General features: G+C 39.4%; 1 pseudogene; it reads left to right on the top strand.

Annotated features, from left to right (window-relative positions):
• Nucleotides 1-14,989: 14,989 nt before the first annotated feature.
• Nucleotides 14,990-18,907, top strand: LOC132493225 (3-hydroxyisobutyrate dehydrogenase, mitochondrial-like; annotated as a pseudogene).
• The last annotated feature ends 969 nt before the right edge of the window (nucleotides 18,908-19,876 follow it).

The raw sequence follows: 19,876 nt of genomic DNA, 5'->3' as shown, positions 1-19,876 counted from the left end.
GGCATAGGGTGACCAGCACTGTAGCCTGCTGGTCGTTGACTGAAGGTGGGTGCTGGTGTTGAAATGGAGATCTCTGGGAAATTTTCGCCGCTTGATATTATGTGGAGCTGGGAGGTCTCTTGTGGACCCGTGTCCTGAAGTTGGCTCTCCCACTTCAGAGGCACAGCACTGACTCCTGGCTGCAGCACCAAGAGCTTTTCATCTACCCGGCTCAGAATAAAAGGGAGAAAAAGTAGAAAGAAAGAATTAGTAGAAGAAAGAAAGAGAGAGAGAAAGAAAGGAAGGAAGAAAGAAAGGAGGGAGGGAGGGAGGAAGCACGGAAAGAAAGAAAAGGGAGGGAGGGAGGAAGGAAAGAAAAAGAAAGAGTGAATGGAAGAAGGGAGGGAGGAAGGAAAGAAAGACAGACAGGCGGGAGGGAGGGAGGAAGGAAAGAGAAAGAGTGAAAGGAAGAAGGGTGGGAGGGAGGGAGGAAGGAAAGACAGACAGGAGGGAGGGAGGGAGGGAGGAAGGAAAGAAAAAGAGTGAAAGGAAGAAGGGAGGGAGGGAGGAAGGAAAGAAAGAGAGAAAGAAGGGGCGGAGGGAGGGAGGGAGGAAGGGAAGGTAGGAAAAAAAGAGCAGGTAAAGTAAAATAGAATAAAGTATAAAATATAGTAGCGTTATTAAAATTAAAAAGTAATTATTGAAAAAAAAACGGACAGATAGAACCCTGGGACATATGGTGGAAGCAAAGCTATACAGAGAAAATCTCACACAGAAGCATACACATACACCTTCACAAAAAGAGATCAGGGGGAAAAATCGAAAATCTTCCTCTCAAAGTCCACCTCCTCAATTTGGGATAATTCGTTGTAAAAAGAGGAAAAGGGGGAAAAGTCTGAAATCTTGCTCTCAAAGTCCACCTCCTTAATTTGGGATAATTCGTTGTAAAAAGAGGAAAAGGGGGAAAAGTCTGAAATCTTGTCCTCAAAGTCCACCTCCTCAATTTGGGATGATTCGCTGTCCATTCATGCACTCCACAGACGCAGGGCACATCAAGTGGACCGTGGAGCTTTAATCCGCTGCCTCCGAGGCTGCACAGAGAGATTTCCCTGTCTCTTCTCTGCTCTCACAGCTCCCGGGTCTAAGCCTTGGACCTGGCCCCGCCTCTGCGCGTAGGTCGCTGGAGGGCGTCCGTTCTTCGCTCAGACAGGACGGGTTTAAAGGAGCCGCTGATTCGGGGGCTCTGGCTCACTCAGGCAGAGGGGAGGGAGGGGCGCGCAGTGTAGGGCGGGCCTTCGGCGGCAGAGGCCGGCGTGACGTTGCACCAGCCCGAGGCGCTGCGTGCGCTTTCCCGGGAAAGCCATCCCTGGGTCCCGGGACCCCGGCAGTGGCGGGGTGCACAGGCTCCCCGGAAGGCGGGGTGGACAGTGACCTGCGCTCACACACAGGCCTTGTGGCGGCGGCAGCAGCAGCCCCAGCGTCCCACGCCCGTCTCCGGGGTCCGCGCCTTTAGCCGCGGCTCGCGCCCGTCTCTGGTGCTTCTTTAAGCAGTTCTCTTAATGCCCTCTCCTCGCGCACCAGGAAACAAAAGGGAAGAAAAAGTCTCTTGCCTCTTCGGCAGCTCCAGACTTTTTCCCCCGGACTCCCTCCGGGCTAGCCATGGTGCACCAACCCCTTCAGGCTCTCTTCCTGCCGCCAGCCCCAGTCCTCTCCCTGCGCTTCGACTGAAACCCGATACCCGAGCCTCAGCTCCCAGCCCCGCCCCCCCCCCCCCCCCCCCCCCCGCGGTGGCCGAGCAGACAAGCCTCTCGGGCTGGTGTGTGCCTGAGGGCACCGATCCTCTGTGCCGGAATCTCTCCGCTTTGCCCTCCACACCCCTGTTGCTGTGCTCTCCTCCGCTACTCCGAAGCTTTCCCCCTCCGCCACCTGCAGTCTCCGCCCGCGAAGGGGCTTCTAGTGTGTGGAAACCTTTCCTCCTTCACGGCTCCCTCCCACTGGTGCAGGTCCCGTCCCTGTCCTTTTGTCTCTGTTTATTCTTTTTTCTTTTGTCCTACCCAGGTATGTGGGGAGTTTCTTGCCTTTTGGGGGGTCTGAGGTCTTCTGTCAGCGTTCAGTAGGTGTTCTGTAGGAGTTGTTCCACGTGTAGATGAATTTCTGATGTATCTGTGGGGAGGAAGGTGATCTCCGTGTCTTACTCTTCCGCCATCTTCCTCCGGGTTCTGTGTACATTTCTTCTTGTCTTTAGCCTTTCAGTATATATTGGGCATGGTTAATTACAGTATATTAAAATACTATTTTCCAAAGTTACTTAGGTTAGCTCTTTCCCACCTCCTTCAGTGTGTTTTTTTTTTCTTCTGCAGTGTGAGAAAATCCAGTACTTTGTATTCAACTCAGACTACCAAACCAGAAGTTCTAGCAGAAAAGGTGATAATCCATATGTGCAATAAGATCCTCAGGTGATTCTTTTCATTGGAGAAATATGAGGAACACTGCTTGACGTCTCTACAACTAAGATGTCTAAAATGAAACTTCAATTATTCCTTCTTCCAAACTGTCCCATCCTGCAAATCTTTTCTTCCTCAGTGAATGGTGCCATGATTCACACAAAAAGTAACTCAATGCAAAAACCTGGGAATGGTCCTCAATTCCTTCCTTTTCTTCACTTTCTGCATAGAGTGCATCATTAGGTCCTCTGGAATCTCATCTCTCTCTCTCTCTCATCACTTATATAATGTTTCTCTTCATCTTCATTGCCACCATCTTAGCCACTACCATTTCTCCTTTGCTCTACTTGAACAGCCTAGTATCTACACAACTATCTTTTCATTTAATTGCTTTCTCTTGCATCTAAGATAAAGTCAAAATCCTTAGCCTTATAGATTCTGGCCTTGCCTTTGCTTGTAAGTTGTATTTTCATACTTATAAGTACAGGCACACTCACACACACACACACACGTATAGTTGGTATTGTTAGTTTAGGTTTTGTTTGCCCTCCCATCCTAGCATGAGAAAACTAAGAAACAAAGTCAAACCAAAAAAAAAAACTTTAAAAATAAATTTGAATAATATCCTTTCCCTCCAGAACATTTCTCTAAGGCAGTATTACCATTAATGGCAGTACAGACCAGAATTTTTTCCCTTAGACATAAAGGCATGGTGAAGAAGTCTCATTAAAAACTGGAATCTAAGCTTTCAATGTCAAATTCTGTCTCTGATCTTCTGCAGTAAGCCATAATGATTAAAGTATAGGAATCTGAATCAGAGGTCTGGTTTAGTATAATCTTTTTTGTAATAAGCTTTGTACCTTAGACAAGTCATTTATCTCTCCATTCCTTAATTTCTTCATTTATAAACGGAGTTGTTAAGAGTATTGATATTCAAGGCTGATGAAAAAAGAATGCATCTAAGTACTGTATCGAACACTTTAAAAAGTGACCAGTTCAGGTTCTCTGCCCATTTTTAAATTGGAATATCTGGGTTTTTTTGATATTAAATTGTATGATTTCTTTAGATAATTTGGATATTAACTCCTTATCAGATATATCATTTGAAAAACTCTTTCATTCAGTAAGTTACCTTTTCATTTTGTGATGGTTTTCTCCTCTCTGCAAAAGCTTTTCAGTTTGATATAATGACACTTGTTTAATTTTACTTCTGTGGGCCATGCCTGAGGAGATAGACCCCCCAAAAATATTGCTAAGATCGATGTCAATGTATTTTTCCTAGGGGTTTTATGGTTTCAGGTCTTAAATGTGAGTCTTTAATCCATTTTAAGTTTATTTTTATGTATGGTATAAGGAAATAATTCAGTTTCACTCTATTGCAAGTAGTTGTCCAATTTTCCTAATACCATTTATTGTCTTTATTTCATTGTATGTTCTTGCCTCCTTTGTTGTAGATTAATTGATCACATAACTGTGGGTTCATTTCTGGGCTCTCTATTCTATTCCACTGACCTATGTGTCTGTTGTTATGCTAATACCATACTGTTTTGATTGCTATAGCTTTGTAGTATAGTCTGAGATCAGTGCATGTCATACCACCAGCTTTGTTTTCCTTTCTCAATATAGCTTTGGTTATTGGAGGTTTTTTGTTTGTTTGGATGATTCTATACAAATTTTAGGATTATTTGTTCTAATTCTGTGAAAAATGCCATTGGTATTTTGATAGGGGTTACATTGCTTTGGGAATACATACAAATGACCAAAAGACACACGAAAAGATGCTCAATATCACTAATCATCTGGGAAATGCAAATCAAAACCACAGTGAGCTATCACCTTACACCTGTCAGAATGGCCATCATCCACAAGGGAACCCTTGTGCACTGTTAGTGGGAATGTCAATTGGTGCAGCCACTATGGAAAACAGTACAGAGGATCCCCCAAATGTTAAAAATAGAATTACCATATGATCCAACAATTCAACTTCTGAGTATCTATCCAAAGAAAACAAAAACACTAATAAGAAAGGATGTATGCACCCCTCTGTTCATTGGAGCATTATTTATACTAGCCAAGATATGGAAGAAACTAGTGTCCATAAATAGATGAATGGATAAAGAAGATGTGGTATATATATACACACATATATAATGAAATAGTACTTAGTCCTAAAAAAGAATGAAATATTTTCACTTGCAGCAACATGGATTGACCTAGAGTACTAGGTGTGCTAAGTGAAATAAGTCAGACAGAGAAGAACAAATACTGTATGATTTCAATCATATGTGAAATCTAAAAACTAAAACAAAGAAAACAAAAGAGAAACAAACTTGTAGATACAGAGAACAAACTGGTGATTACTAGAGGGGAAGGGGGATAGGGGACTGAGAGAAATAGGTGAAGGGGATTAAGTGGTACAAATTTCCAGTTATAAAATAAATGTCTTGGGGATGCAATCTACCGCATAAGGAATATAGTCAATAATACTGTAATAATTTTGTATGGTGATATATGGTTACTAGACTTATCATGGTGACCAATTCAAATATATTTAGATGTTGGATCACTATATTGAACACTTGAAACTAACATAATATTGTATGTCAAATCTACTTCAATAAAAAGTGACCAGTTAACATTAATTGGTATTATAATTACATTTTCTCTGCATAAAGGCACATTTTATTGATTTTTTCATTATAAAGTATAAAAGTACCTTTTACTTTCAAGATGAGTTCTAAGATTACTTGCTAATGTTAATGTGGTCATTTAAAATACGTCTAGATATAATTTAATTTTAATTGCCTAACACAAATATGTCTGATATTCACCATTATGAATTCAAACCGTTTAGTAAAGATGTCAAAGGAGTCCCCAAAACATTTTTGTGTACTGCCTCTCATTGAACCCTAAATGCTAACAAGACTTTTTTTTGGAATGAGGGATCAAAGTTTTATACTCTTTAAGAACTAATGCTATAGCTGTTTTATTTTTATAAATAAAGCTCTTTCCGTTTACTTTGTAGTGTACAATTTTTGAATGGCCTGGAAAGAGAAAAATTATTCTTTGGGCTGACAAAAATGATAAAGAGGCTCATTGCTGATGAAGGGAAGAAGACAAAGAAGAATAGAGAAAGCAGGATTAGTTCCTCTTTCAAAAGGGGGGCAAGATACTAGAGCTTTCTGCAGGGAAACTGAAGCACACCTTTCTTTCTGAGATTTGAAAGGAAGAGATGCCCTACATTTAAATATCTAGAGTATATCTTCCATTTAAAAATGAACCTAGCTAATCATCCAGTGAGGAAGAAAAGAGTAAAATAGCCTTTGACCAAGTCTTTTCTGTGGTGTTAAATGCAACGAATTATAATGAATATCACATATCTAATGAGTTCAAGAATTCCCCTTGGAAGAATTGGTCTGTTCTTTACAAAAAAGAGAGTTCAAGTGAGTTATTTGCATTTGGTAGGGAAGCTCTACTGTCTAAATCATACTCATTTAAAGGTGAAGTTCAGGGCTTCCCTGGTGGTGCAGTGGCTGAGAGTCCACCTGCCGATGCAGAGGACACAGGTTCGTCCCCCGGTTTGGGAAGATCCCACATGCCGCAGAGCGGGTAGGCCCGTGAGCCATGGCCGCTGAGCCTGCGCGTCCGGAGCCTGTGCTCTGCAACGGGAGAGGCCACAACAGTGAGAGGCCCGCGTATCGAAAAAAATAAAAGGTCCAGTTCAAAGTCTGCCATAATTTGTTATTATATATGTAATTTTTGAATGTAATATACATTTACATATGTATATAACATCAACAAGAAAGTGACCTACTTTAGAGTCAAAAAAATATATAAGTGAAGTGTAAAAGGGTTGGAATAGATATACCATAACAGTAACAACAAAACAAAACAAGACAGCAACAACAAAACTGGAGTGGCTAAGAAAATATCAGAAAAATATATATTTTAAGACGAAAATTTTTACTAGAGACAAAGATATTTTATTTTATTTATTTATTTATTTTTCACTATTTTATTTTTTAAACAAATTTAATCAGTTATGCATATACATATGTTCCCATATCCCCTCCCTTTTGCGTCTCCCTCCCACCCTCCCTATCCCACCCCTCCAGGCGGTCACAGAGCACCGAGCTGATCTCCCTGTGCTGTGCGGCTGCTTCCCACTAGCTATCTACCTACGTTTGGTAGTGTATATATGTCCATGCCGCTCTTTCGCTTTGTCACAGCTTACCCTTCCCCCTCCCCATATCCTCAAGTCCATGAGACAAAGATATTTTAAACTGCTAAAATGATTATACCATCTTGAATGTATAATAATTATAAACTTATATGCACCTAACAACAGAACTTCAAAATACAATGAAGCAAAATCGACACAACGGAAAAGAGAAACAGACAGTTCTACAATAATAGTTGGATACTTGAATACCTTTCTTTCAATAGCAGAACAGACAGAAAATCAACAAGAAAATTAAAAAAACTTGAACAACATTATCAATCAACTAGACCTAACAGCCATCTATAAAACATTCCACCCAACAGCATCAGAATATACATTCTTTTCAAATGCATATGGATATACTATATGCTAGGCCATAAAACAAATTTCAGTATATTTTAAAGGATATAAACAATACAAAGAGTGCTCTCAGATGACAACAGAATGCAATAAGAAATCGTTAACAGAAAAAAATGTGTTGAAAATCACAAATGGAAATTAAACAATATATTCCTAAATAATTCATGGGTCAAGTAAGAACTCATAAGGGGAATTAGAAATAATTTGAGATGAATTAAAATGAAAGTATAACATATTAATACTTGATTGGTCGCACATAGTCTTTTGAAAAGCAGAGAGGTTAGACAAAGAGATCTAAATTAATTAAAAAATCATTTATTATTCTGGGAATAAAAAGAACTGGGCTTAGTCTCAGTTTTGCCTTTCTTTATCTTTGTGTCTGTTGATCATCTTGGAATAGTCATTACATAGTCAGAATACAGTTGCCATCTCAGGAATCAAATACTGTTATCTCTAGGGCTACCATAACAAGATACCACACACTTGTTAGCTTAAAAGAACAGAAATGTATTTTATCACAGCTCTAGAGGCCAGAAGATCAAACTCAGAGTGTTGAGAGGGCCATGTTCTTTCTGACGCCTCAAGGGGAGGATCCTTCTTTGTCTTAACCAGATTCTGGTGGGTGGTGGCCATCAATCACTGGTGTTGGCATTTTTTGATTTGCAGCTGCATCACTCTGGTCTCTTCCACTGTTGTCACATGGAATTGTCTCTGTGTGTTCCTGTCTCTGGAAACAATTTAAATAGAAATGTCAATTTTAAAAAAACAAACTGTTGATTACTATGCTCTATTTAGATAGTTCCTCTAACCCACACCCACCTCCATTTCCCCATATGTATTTGAGAAGGAAAGAGGAACTCCTGTGAGCTCTCATTTTGGAAAAAATCAATGATACAGTGTTTTACTAGAGATGCCTCTTATCTAAAATATTTGAATTAAATATAAAATCTGGGGAAATGATCACCCAGTTTCCCTCTTCTAGAGGCATGATCTAAATGATAGGCAGCAGAATATTTTATAGCCATGAGGTTTGCTGACATTATTGATTTGATCCAGAATCTGTATTTTCTCACTAAAGAAAACAGTATTCTCTCTTTCCTTTCTTTAATTTATAATGTTGATGTCTTAAGATTATTGTCAGAGAGGATGCTTGTAGTTCAAATGATTTGGCTGTATTTCACCAGTATTATTACAAGCTAGTCAAACAATGGCTGGGCTCCAGTATAGACCTCGGTCCCTTTGTTCCACTGGGATACGGATGTGAAAGCCACTGTTTCCTTATATTCCAAAGACCAAATAAATAAAACAAATAAATAAACACACAAAAAAAACAAGTAAATGAAACTATCTTAAAACCAACTTTCTTTTCTTCCTCATCCATGTTAATTCTCTTCTACCTAAAATTACTTCCTGGAAGTGATTTTTATGTTTCTTAGAGCCTCTTTATGTATATATCCACACTAATGCATATAAAACTGTTCCTTGTAGATCTTTTACTTTTTCCATTTGAAGAATTATTTTCACATGTCATATAGAGTTTATCCATTGTCCTAGATATGCATTTTTCCTGTGTATTTGAGAATCATAGGAAGATAAATTCTACTCTTGAAAATGTTAACTGGTGACTGAGACACAGAAAGCTATTCTTCTTATCATTTTTCAATAGTGAGTAGTAGATTCTGTAGGGGTGGAATTTTAAGATGTAAGTATACTGTTTTTCTACACTCCAATTATGTTCCCCTTATCATAGAAATTGACCAGTGAAGTGTGCTGCTGACTTTTCAGAATCCATGTACATACAATCCATTAAGTTATTAGCTATAACGTTGGTCAGAAAAGCATACTGTGAAATGTTGCTTTTATTTAAACTCCCACTATTTTCACTCCATGGTTTCAAGATTTGACTTCTTTATTGCCCTCTGGTGGTGGACTCTGTGAACTGCATATTTACGGGTCTGGAGCACATATCTTTCCGGAGGTATTCAACTCCTCAGGTACAAGCTAAAGAGTAGATGATAAGAAGCATTCATATTTATTAAAACTAATTAAGAATATCAGTAGCCTAACTGTTGTTTCTAAAAATATAAAATATTTATCCTTCTGTTGTCAAACAACCATATTTCATGAAAAGAAGTATAAATCCTTTTTTGCTTGCAATAAAAGAACAATGATTGAAGGTATTCTTCATTTGGACCAAATACCTTCTCTGAAAATATAAGTTAAAATAGGAGTTGAACTTTGCAAAATATTCTTTAGTAAATAATACTCCACATATAATTTCAAATTATCATTGAATTTTACCTTAAATTTAAATATCTATATTGACTTAAATGGTGTACTCTGTAATTTCGGATGATTCCCTCCTTTATATCTTCTTCCTCTCTTCAACAAATAAAATACATATGAATGCCTAACATGAGGTAGGGTATTCTCTGTGAAATAATGATGTTGGTATACTTGATTTTGACTTAGCAGAGGGATTGAGCCTCTATGTTGGTGAATTCTCCCCAGATGGTGCGTGGGGAGAGGGTCAGGCATGTCTCTGTGCTCCTGAAGTTTTCTCTGTGAAACTGTCAACCTCCAATATCAGAAATAACTTCCTTCGTCAGAAGGGCTTTTCAGACATTAAAAGTTTTCTCTTAAAGTGCAAGTATTTTTAAAATCTATAAAATATAGGGCATTATACATTTTCTTTAGTTACTACAATCTGAATTTTAACTGAGAAGACTGGGGACTCCATGTATGTGTACACGCATGCATGCATGCATGTTTGTGTGCTACACACATGTCTCTGTGTGTGTGTGTGTGTAGGTCTACTGAGGATACAGAACATATTCTGGACATGAACGAGCAGTGGTGTATCAGAAGGGAAAAGAATAAAAAGGACCAGCTTCACCTGCTTAATTTGTCCCCTGACCTGGTGTCGTCTTATTTTCCACCATCCTTTGCTGATCTGTATACTAAATACCCAGGGTTCCTGGGTACCCCCAGGTACCTCTGTAAGTTTTACAAGCCTATCAATATCCCATGTACAGTGGATGGAACCTGGACTTTTTGCCCATATAGTTTTCCTTTCCCTCAGAGTTTTTGTCTGAGTTATGTCATGGGGTAGGTACTGTTGTGAAAATTTGTGCTCACTTGTTCAATAGAAACTACTTATTTAACTGTTTAAACAAATAAACAGTATCTTGAGTCAGTTGCACGGCACCTCCAGTCTCCGCAAAGCAGAGTTACTTTGGGACAGGAAGTTCTTTTAGTTTCCCCTTAAATCAAAATACAAAGTTATTGAGCAATTCTAGGACCAACCCTATAGTTGCAAACTTGGGAAGAGATCACAGGATTCTGTAATCGTCTGCTTATCCCCTTACTGGGACAGCAAATAGCTCAATAGTTCTTATACTGAAGTTAAAAGGAAGAATAATACCGGAACAAAGTCTGCATTTAAAGTCTGTGTCTTATTTTTATTTTCTCTTGGCACATAGTAGGTAACCGTTAAATGTTCTCTTGATAAATATTAAAAACACACAAGATACTTCCTATACTAGGGGTCATAAAATTTCAACTTTTCTTTTGGTGTAGGGGTTGAGGATGAAAAGTTTGGAAACTTCTGGTCCATGTTAATGTTCCTGCTTTGAGAACTGCAGGGCGCAGCTTTTAGATGGAAAAGGTTGCCAAGAGGACCAGAAGTAGAATAAAGGCATTTATGTAATTCTTCCTTATAATTTCATTTATTGGTTTTCAGCATCTAACTTTGAAAAGTTGCCTGAGGCTGCCTAGGGTCTGCAATAAGGATCACAGCTGTGCTGTCCTACCCCCTCCCCACACGTGGGAACAGAGCCTCCCCAGCAGTGCTAATAGAGCCCCATGGCTTTCCGCCCACCTCGGTACTGCTCAAGGCAGTGGCTTTTTTCTACCAGCCTCACCCTTCTCCATGTGAATCTTTTTCTTCTTTCCAGTTTTATTGAGATGTAATTGACATGTAACACTGTATAAGTTTAAGGTGTACAGCATCATAATTTGATACATGTATATATTGCAAAATGATTACCACAATAAGGTTAGTTAACACATCCATGACCTTACACAATTAATTTACCTGTGTGTGTGTGTTATGAGAACATGTAAGATCTACTATCTCAGAAACTTTTGAGTATGCAATAGTGTTGTTAACTGTAGTCACCATGCTGTACATCAGACTCCCAGGATTTATTCATCTTATAACTGGAAGGTTATACCCTTTGACCAACAACTCCCCATTTCCTCCACTCCCCAGCCCTTGACGGCCACCATTCTACTCGGTTTCTGTGAGAGCAGCGTATTTAGATTACACGTAAAAGTGAGATTATGCAGTGTTTGTCTTTCTCTCTCTGAGTATTTCACTTAGCATAATGCCCTCAAGGTTCATCCAAGTTGTTGCAAATGGCAAGATTCCCTTATTTTTTAAGGCTGAATAACATTCCATTCTACATATGTGCCATATTTTCTTTATTCATTTGTCTGTCAATGGACACTATAGAAACAGAAACTCACTCAGTTCCTACAAGTGTCCAAGGTAACAATAGACAAAATATGGATGTTGGTGGGTGTAGATCCAGGCAGTAGGTTAGACTACATCCCACAGGCAGGAAGGCCACTATTTTAGGAGGAGCTGCTTTGAATATGAATCAAATAATAATTGATTTATATATCACCAGTTCAGAACTAACTCATCTGTTTTAGACACCTCACCACAGATATGAAATGAGAATGAGTGGAAAAGGAGGCTTCTGAAGGCAAACAGTCATAAAACCCATTATTATTCTGTAAAAAGGAGACTATACAGTCTTACCTTTAGAACCTCAAATCAAACAAAGAGATGTAGCAGCCTCAGTAGGATATAATCACAACAGAAAAAATACAAGCAGAAGGCAGAGGAAAAAGAAGTGCCATTTGGTATGGGAATAACTAGCTCTGTATGTCTCAAAAGCCTCCTATAAACATGTCTGGGTGTCAATATAGTGTGATAATTAATATCCATAAACCCTGAGTCTTAAGAAAAAAGAACTGTATCTTTTGCTTTCTTTTAGAAAGGGACAGAAAGGTAACTATATTTGCTTTAATAAATACAGAGACTTAGTGCACTTAAATATTTGATCAAATAATTAAAAAAATGTTTCTTACAGCATACATCATTTTCTGATGAAACAGGGGTAAAATAAGGTTCTAGGGTGTGAGGAGGGCATGAGGTATTATACACATTTTCTTTTCTGTCCTTTTGTAGCTGAATATCCTTTTCCAGGCCTAAAGAAGTAGTAAAATTATGGATCTAAGATTGAATAAAAGGTTTCATAGACATATTTTACATATATGCCATTAGATTTCCACAGAGTTATTTCAGGCTGCTGACAGGCTGCTTGCTTGAGCTGAGACCCCTCTAAACAAAGCCCAGGAAGAAACTAACAACTGTGAAAGCCAACTTATTTCTTCTGTGAGTAACTTGGCTGCAGAGCAGACTAATTACCCGTTTAACCACACTGTTTGAACTCATTGTACTTATCTGGGAATCACTATTCTGAAAGTAGAGAAGGGGACTAGGGAAGTTAAAAGAGACAAAAGATGTAAATATGGTCTCTTTGCAGAATCTCAAAGGTCAGGCAACAGGTTTATTTCTAATGGTTTTAAAAAGAGAAGCTGAGCTGTGGTTTAAAGGTCCACTTTGGAATTCAAGTTCTACCTCAGGTGCAGCCTGAATGCTAGTCTCCACCTGGAGTGAATCACTGAAGGATCATTTCTCAGCACATAGTCAGTGTTTGTTAAATTTTCATATTATTTTATCCCAGTGAATAATACTGATGAGGGATTTTGAAACTATTAAATTCCGCCAAAGGACTTGATTTTGTAATGATACCAAACCTTGGAAAATAAAGGAAGTAGAGATTGGTGAATCCTTGACAAATTATTAGAGTTATAACTGATTGTTTCATAAGGAAAGGTAGGGAATGGATCATTTAGGAACCTGAATGAATACTTTGAATCTCATCTATTTCTGTTAAAACTACAGGTTAGTTGAGTTCAAAAATTGTAGGTATAAAAATTGTGTTTTTTGGTAATAAAATTTGTTTTAACCCTTCTCTCAATTATGCATTTAAACGTTGACCAATTCACAAGTAACTGTTTACAGTCAATGGATTGGCAAGTGGCTTTGGGATCATTCATTTTATAGTCTGGGATTTCCAGTGTTATCTTTATTTTCCCATGTATACTCTATTTCATACATTTTATTAGCAGTAGTAGTAGAAATAGTAGTAGTAGTAGTATTATTTAGTTAGAGTAGAATTGTTTCTATAACTTCTTATGGTCAGACATATACTAAGCAACACACATTTTGAAAGCACTGGTGTTGGAGTAAATTCGATGTTGATGAGACTAGTCACTGCCCTTAAAGGAGCTTGTCTTCTAGTTGGAAAGATGTGACATATACAGTAATCTGAGGCATTAAGTAAATACATGGGTCTGAGGGCAGAAGATCCTGAAGGAAGCAAGCTGCAAAGAACTCATTTTGAATCCTGGCATTAATATTGGCAGATCTCCTCACACCTTTTTAGGACAGTTATAGACAAAGCAAGTAGGACTGGAGAATACACTACAATGGCCAAAATAAGATTTAATGTCATTTCAGCCTAGGGGATTCTTTCTAGGCTTTGAGCATAAGATAATTTAAATGCCACCTAAATAGTAAATTTACTTTAATGCTGACAATGTAGAAAAGGTATTTTGCTGCAAAAGTATACACAGTAGTAACAAGTGGATTTTGGAAGAAACTAATATTTTGCCTTATGCTGATACTACACTATTGCCCTAGACCTAGCAGCAGCCTTTACTCTTTGTTGTTTTCTTCTAAGACTAAAGAGTTTCTTTATTTTCTTCCACCAACAGATCTCAGAGCACTCTGAGTGCACTGGCCAGTTGGGACACAATTATCATTAGAATTCTTGGCTAGAGAAGAAAGCTCCTAATTTAAGAATGGCTTTTTGCCTTCTGAGAGCTCAGAAGAGCAAATTGCAAGCCATCTACATTTATAAAACATGTTTTAGTATGGAAGATTTCAAACATCTACAGAAGTAAAAAGAAAGAAGTAGAAGCTTTCATCAGTTGTTCTCATCAAATGTCAATTTCAGGCCAATATATTTTCCCTACATCCTCTCTGACTACTACCGCCATAATCCCCAGCAATTTTAAAGCAAATCCCAGGTTTCTTTTTCCCAGTGAAAACGTCAGTATACATATTTCTAAAATGCAAGAACTGCCCTTTTTAAGCTCAACTGTGTCATTATCACACATCCGCAAATAATAATAATTCCTTAATATCAACAAATAGCCAGTCAGTTCATGTTTCCTTGATTGTCCTATAAATGTATTTTTATTTTAATAACCATTATTTATTTGATTGCTGATCCAAACACAATTTCTTTTAAAGTATAGGTTTAAAAGAACTCAATTTGCTCATTTTTCTTGCAAGTGTTTGTCATTGAATTCAAAGCATTCATCCAGTAGGGTTCCCAACTGTCTGGATTATGCTGATTGCATCCCCTTTATGCTTATATATTTATCATGCTCCTTTGGCCCATGTATTTACTGTCAGTTGGTAGATAGATCTAGAGCACTGACATAATTCAGGTGTGATTTTTTGTCAAGTTTACTTCATAGATAATATTGATGAATTCCAAAAGGAACTATAAAGTGTCTGTCTTACTGTGACGTTGCAGCCATTAATGATCAATGTCTAGATCCATTAATTTCTTAAGGGTACCAAATGGTGATATTCTACTAATGAGATTATTATTCATTTACTAGCTAGAACATTATTTCATCAACTACTTGGTTGCCCTGAGTTACAGTTTAATTAGGAAAGGAAGAATAAATGTTTCTTTTATTTTATTTACCAGTTTTACAAAAAAAGAAAAAACAGGAGAGAGAAAGGTTGACTGCAAAGTAGCTTCCGAAGATGACTAATGAGGTATTTTCTTTCTTTGTTGTTGTTTTCAGTGAGGTTGTTATAAATATCGATGCAGAGATGGTCCCCTCTTAGGTTCACGGATCCTGTTCATGTTGGCTCCTGAGTCCTTTCCACACAACCACAGTAGTCTTTGAAGTCTTCCCAGCTCTCTTGTACGACAAGGTGTAACAGGAACATGTAGTTCGTTTCTTATGCTGGATTTGAAATCAGCTATTTCTCCAAGGAGGCATTATCCACTGTGTTTATTCAAACTTGTGTTCCTTCTAGTTTAACCTTCTCTCGAGACATGATTTTTTTTAAACAAATTACTTACTGAATTTTTTCACCTTTTCAAATCTTGCTATTCTCCAATCACTTCATTTCTGATTTTTTCTAATTTCTTTTATGTTTTTCTTAAAACCAGTTTCTATTCCTTTTAAAATTTCTTTTACTTTTTCCGCAATATCAGGCAATAAATTTCATTTGTTCTGTGGACGTGTCTTTCTGTCACGTTTTCAGGATTTGCTGGAACTTTCTTTTCACCCTTCTTTTTTCTTTTTTTTTCTCACTGATTTTCTACAGGATGTGAGTGGAATACTCTTCTGTCACTCCTTTTTAAATGAAATAAGTTTCCACTTTAGGAGGGAATCATAGATCAGAATATAATTTCTAGCTTCAGAACTCCAGGGCTCACTATCTTCTATTATTTTCACAACATAATTTTTAAAAATGACCTTAAAATTTCTAAAATCTTCCTCCTTGGCCCTCCTCTGCCCATTTACCCAGGGCTCCTCTTTCTTGTCCTTGTTGAGTATGGGGGTTTGTTCTGGAATGGTGCTTTGGTTTGATAGGTGTCAAGGTTTCACAGACCCCAGAACACTTGGCATCCTCAGAACATTTCAAAGTTCTTGCACTCAGCTGCAAAGTGGAGCCTGCAACGTTCACTCCTGGTTTCTGTCGCTCTTCTCAGTGTTTTTCAATCTCAGTGAGTTCTTGAACCATAGTAACCTTTGGCTCTCCTGAAAGAGAGAGAGAGTCCTTCCCTCATCTTCCTCCCACACACCTTGGGATACACATATGTAGGTCTTTTTCCTGTTGTTGATTTGTTCCTACCTGTCTGTATGTTGCAGTTCATGTGGACACCTTGTTGTAGATGTTGTCTGTGGGTTTTTGATCTTGCTATTCTAGATGCTTTTCTTTCTTCTTTGTGGGGGTGGGGGCTTGTGTATTGAGGGGAGGGGTGGCATATTCAGGAATAAAAATCTTCTCTGTAGCCACCATCATTTCCCCAGAATCCTCTGCCATTAATATTTAAAAGAAAATCATAGGACTCATTATCCGGATCCTTAGGATAATCATTACATTGTATCTGTCTTTTTTCCAGGCTTCAAGCTGCCTGTGGCTCCCCACGTTAGTATACTGACAGGACTGGGCAATGCCTAATTTGACAGGCTCTTTCTGTACTACCTTCCTCCTAATCATGACAGTCTTGTACGCTATACGTAGTCTTCTTTACTGATAGGGAATTTAGAAAATACAGGAAGCCATGGGTTTAATAGCTGAAAGTGGAATTAATGTATTATTTTTCTCAGGTAAAATATCATAAGACTCCTTAGGCCAAAGTTGTAAAATGAAATCGCAAATTTCCTGGAATCATTTTGCAAACGTGAATGCCCACATAAAGTACACTAGGACTTGAATCCAAGGAATAACACATTTTTAGAGCCTCCAGATTTATAAACTTAGTGCAATTCTGCATTACTTCTTAAGGCAACTGAAGAAAATAATTTTGTGATCAAATAAATATTGATTTTTTTAACATAGTTATTTTAAAAGTTTATAAAGCTTTTAAAAAATGTTAAGGCTCTGTCAGCCTCATCAGTTGTTATTTCTTTTCTAGAATCTTGGATAAAGGAACAGTCGTTTGAGGGGAAACATGGTATAAAATGGGAAGATAATCTAACAGTGAAGATAGTTATATCTCTTCCTGTGTGATGAACTACTCCTAAGCTTGGTGGTTTAAAACAGCAGGCACTTTATCTCCTCACAATTTGTGAATCAGCAGAATGGGCTGGGATCCCCTGGGTGGATCTGTCTTGCTTTCACCTGAGGTGACTCCTGAGGCTGCCATCATCTGGTTGCTGGACTGGGGCTGGTTGCTTTCACATGTCTGGCCATTGGTGCTGGCTGTGGCCTGGGCCTATTCTCCACTAGGTTAGCCAGGCTTCCTAACATGTCAGGTTTCCATGAGGACAAGCCCTAAAGCACGAGTACTCTCCAAGCTTCAGCTCTTGATATGCCATTGGGCCAAAGCAAGTCATGTGACCAAACCCAGGTCAAGGTGGAACAAAACTACACAGGGTGAGAAAACGGGGGAGAGGGGCATTTTCACTGGGGGTCAGTAGTCTAACAAACTGCTGCAATAACTATATAAAGCCCCCCGGAGGACAACGGGCAAAAAATAAATGTGTGCAGGGTGGGGTGGGGGTTTGGCATGGGGGGGCAAAGGCAGTAAACAGGGGCTACCAAAATCTGAAGATTCTGGAATTTTTGGAAAATCCACTGGGATTACAGGAGTTACACAACCATGTTCTGACACCAGAAGAAAGGTCCCAGTTGAGCATCAGGGAAGTCTAGCGCTCTTCCTCCATCGCATCAATTTCCACATTTCTTTGACTCAGCATATTTGTAGAATGAATCATGACTTTCTATAAATTTTTAGTTCAGTTTTTCAAAGAAATAGTGACCTCGCTTCTATCTGCCGTGCCACAAAAATGCCGTAGAAAAAAATTCCTTCTGTTAAATCGCTCACTAGGTGAAATTGTATGTGTAACCTAGTACCAAAGAGGTATTAAGAATCGCCACAGCCGAGCCGGCCCTCCGCACCACACACCCTATAGCAGCCAGTGGGTGAGCCGGGGGTCGAGGAGGTCACCGTGGGAAGGAGGGGCGCGGGCAACGTGTCAGCCTCCTTCCGTCTCCGTGGAGCCACCTCCTGCCTCTGGTACAGGGAGTCGTCCACAGCAGCCGTCGGTGGCCAGCCTTGAAGCGCTGTGTTCTATCTAGGTCAGTAGCTTCCAAGACTCCAGTTGGATTCATTGGAGTAGGCAACGTGGGGAATCCAATGGCAAAAGAGCTCTTGAAACATGGCTAGCCACTCACTATTGCTGATGTGTTCCCTGATGCATGCAAAGAGCTGCTAGATGCAAGTGAACCCGGTAGTGTCTTCTGCAGCGGATGTAGCCGAAAAAGGTGACAGAATTATTACAGTGCATCAGTGCGCTAGAAGCTTATACTGGAGCAAATGGAATTCAAAAAAAAGTGAAGAAAGACTATTAATAGATTCCAGTACTGTTGATCCTATGGTTTTGAGAGAATTGGCCAAAGAAGTTGAGAAAATGGGAGCAGTTTTCTCGGATGCCCCTGTTTCTGGTGGTGTGGGAACGGCTCGGTCTGGCAACCTCACACTTAGGATGGGAGGGGTTGAGCTGCTGTGGTGCATGGGCTCCCATGTGGTGCATCGTGGAGCTGTCGGGACTGGCCAGGCTTTGAAGATCTGCAAACACTTGCTGTTAGCTATTAGTAGGATTGGAACTGCTGAAGCTATGAATCTGGGACTCAGGTTAGGGCTTGACCCAAAACTCTTGGCTAAAATCCTAAATAAGAGCTTAGGATGATGTTGGTCAAGTGACACTTACAATCCTGTACCTGGGGTGATGGATGGAGTTCACCTGGCTAATTACTATCAGGGCGGATTTGGAGCAACACTCATGGCTAAGGATCTGGGATTAGCATGAGGCTCTGCTACCAGCACGAAGAGCCCAATCCTTCTGGGCAGTCAAGCCCATCAGATCTGCAGGGATGTTGTGCGTGAAGGGCTACTTCTCATTCGTGGTCCAGTTTTTGCAAGAGGAGGAGACATTCTGAGTTTGCCCTCTGGCTGTGAACACTGAAACATTGAAACGAAACTGTGTCTTGGAGCCCCTTATGGCTCACTCCACAGGAAAATGGGCTTAATCAAAGGTCAACTGTCTGCTTTTGAGTGTCTAGGTCAGGGGTCCCCAACCCCTTGGCCTCGGACGGGTACCAGTCCACAGCCTCTTAGGAACTGGGCTGCACAGCAGGAGGTGAGTCGCAAGCAAGCCAGCTATAAGCTTCATCTGCCGCTCCCTATGGCTCACATTACCGCCTGAACCCCACACACCCCGCCTCCCCTCCCTGGAAAAATTTGCTTCCAGGAAACCGGTCCCTGGTTCCAAAAAGGTTAGGGACCTCTGGTCTAGGTCACAATAGATCCTGGGATTTTTCACCCATTTTAAACTGCTTATTCTTTTTATCTATTTAACAAACATCATCTGTAATTTTTTTTTCTGCAAGCCACTGATGGTAACTGCTAGCTAGCTAGCTGATTGGCCTTTTTCAAAAGTTTGATTCCTGAGCATCTTCAGCTAAAACGCTGCCTACTTCACTCAGGATATTATTTACTCCACTTTACAAATAAAACTAAAATTGTTTTCAACAGGATAAAATCTATCCTCGAGGAAAGAAAAGAAATTGGTGTGAGAAAAGGTATTAGAGAAAGGGGAAGTATAGTGAATTACTACCTGTGTGCCTCAGAAAATTTGTCCTGTTATCCCAGTGGTGATATTCTTGCATTGAGATTACTGGTTTATTTTCTAGGAGTTGTTAAAGCAAGAGAACTCCTTGCTGCATGTTATGTAATTTGGACTCTGTTACAATTATCTTGGTGTGCCCCTCTTGTAACAACTTCCCATACTCAGCAAACTGTTTTTTTTCATATTTTTGCTTCCTTGTACATTTTTACTGCATATTTTTTACTTCAAAAGAATGACATCTTTAGAACTGTTTCAGAGCCAGCGATGATACGTGCTTTAG

Source organism: Mesoplodon densirostris, chromosome 7, assembly GCF_025265405.1.
Source record: "Mesoplodon densirostris isolate mMesDen1 chromosome 7, mMesDen1 primary haplotype, whole genome shotgun sequence".
Lineage (NCBI taxonomy): Eukaryota > Metazoa > Chordata > Mammalia > Artiodactyla > Ziphiidae > Mesoplodon > Mesoplodon densirostris.
Note: the sequence above shows the minus strand (reverse complement) of the source record. Positions and strands in the feature narration are given on the sequence as shown.